A 2,410-nucleotide genomic window follows, 5' to 3' on the forward strand; every position below is an offset into this window, starting at 1 on the left:
ATATACACACACGCATATATATATATATATATATATGTGTGTGTGTGTGTGTGTATGTATACATACATAATATATACTATACCAAATGTTCAGGATCATTTCGCGTATGTTAAATAAATTTGAGAGAGAGAGAGAGAGAGAGAGAGAGAGAGAGAGAGACTACATGTAAACAAATAGAAAAAAACTCTACATTAATCAAACAATATAATGATAACTGTATATAAAATTCCAAATTTAGAGCAAAGTTATTTCAACCATGAAAGTCAACAGGAATAAAATCACCGGAACGCGTCAAGGCATTCCAGCCATTCCCTTTCCAATTATTCCTGCCATTCCAATTAACAATCTATCACTAAGCATATAGATCAAACCGAACCATTTAATAAACGCCATAACTTATTACCTACTCGCTTATTTCATTTCCCGTACCAATCGAAAGTAGGTAAAACATTGATTTCATTGCCTTTGTGGAAGGCAAACATAAATATTGTATTGTTATTATACAATAGTTTGCAAAGCTATTCATCTTTTAAGTTTTTCAGCGATGTTACATTTTCCCTTTCCGGTTGTGGTGGCCTATTGAAAACGTCCCTACCTGGCGATCGCTGGACTGGAGTTCGAGTATTGCTTAAGCTAGATGGTTTCTTGTTGTATCTGCAACCACCCTTGTGATTTAGGGCCTAAGCACACTGGCGACTTTGTAGAGCCACTAGTGGCTGCGTTTTATGGCGGGGATATTTTCCCCCATAGGTTCCCATTGTTTTCAAGCTTTGCCAATCACACTTGTGTCTGTGGCTCGCAACTGTGGCAAGCTGTCGCTCGTCCCCGCTACAACCAGAGCATTTTGTGGCTGGCTGAGAGCACACTAGCGACCTCTGGCGACCACACGGGGCTGCTAATCAGTGATGCAGGAAACTTCGTAGAGGTGAGGTGTATGTGTGTGTGTGTGTGTGTTGTCCCACATGTGGTCGCAACTTGTGGCTCTAAAAAGTGTCTAGTGTGCTCTGGCCCGCCACTTTGCGCGGCCACTTGTGGTGCCACAGAGTGGCTAGTGTGCTCGGGGCCTTAAGGATGAGGGTTTTGGGGAGTCTCTAGGTGTACCTACTGAATCATGTGGTCTGCCCCTCCCTGGTCCTAACTTGGGCGCTGATCATATGTATATAGGCTTGTGCCTTGTCTCTGACATTCATGAGCCAATTTTAAACCTTTATTCTAATAGGTATTCAAATAATCATGAACTTGTTTTCGATATTTTTTCTATAAAGAGCAATTCTGATCATCAATGTTGTGGTGGCTTACGTGGTAAAGTCCCCCCTGACTGGTGATCACCAGACTGGGGTTCGAGTCCCACTCAAACTCGGTAGTTCTTTTAGTGCTTGCAACCTCACCATACTTATAGGTTAGGGTTTGAGGGGTTTGGGGGAGCCTATAGGTCTGGAGAGGGGACTTGGGCCCTCATCATATGTATACAAGTCAGTCTCTAGAGCATTGTCCTTCTTGTTAGGGCAATATCACTGTTCCTTGCCTCTGCTATTGATGGAATACATATTAATGATAAAGATTATTTTAATTCATACAAAGTACTATTTTCTATCTACTATATGGCTATGAAGTATAAACATAAGGTTATCTACTCTTTACAATAATGAACAATGGGTTTGGCTGTACAATATATATATATATATATATATATATATATATATATATATATATATATATATATATATAAATATAATATATATATATGTGTATATATATGTATATAATATACAGTATATACTGTATATATATATGTATATATATATATATATATATATATATATATATATGTATAAATATATATATATATATATATATATATATATATACATATATATAAGCTATATATATAAATATATACATATTCAATTATATATATACACACACACACACACACACACACACACACACACATATATATATATATATATATATATATATATATATATTCAAATAAGCCATAAATATTTTTGATACATTAATGTCTGGATTCTCTTACCGACCTCGGGATCAGAGCCCCAGGCGAAATCCTCTGATCCCTAGGTCGGTAAGAGAATCCAGACACTATTGTATCAAAAATATATATGGCTTATTTGAAAATGAAAAACACGTCTAAATGTGCAAAATTTATCATATATATATATATATATATATATATATATATATATATATATATATATATAAAGTATATATACAGTATATATACCCAATGAAGGACTACTCGATCTCTCCCCATCCCTTGGGTAGGGGGTAGAGGGAGTAGTCATACGCTGGTGAGAGGGGGTACCCCTAGAGACACACTCTGAAACAAGTCTCCAACGCAGGGGGAAGGGATGTACGCTAGTTAATGGAAATAAAGAAGCGAGGAGAT

The sequence above is a fragment of the Palaemon carinicauda genome, chromosome 42 (genome assembly GCF_036898095.1).
Source record: "Palaemon carinicauda isolate YSFRI2023 chromosome 42, ASM3689809v2, whole genome shotgun sequence".
In the NCBI taxonomy this organism is placed as follows: domain Eukaryota; kingdom Metazoa; phylum Arthropoda; class Malacostraca; order Decapoda; family Palaemonidae; genus Palaemon; species Palaemon carinicauda.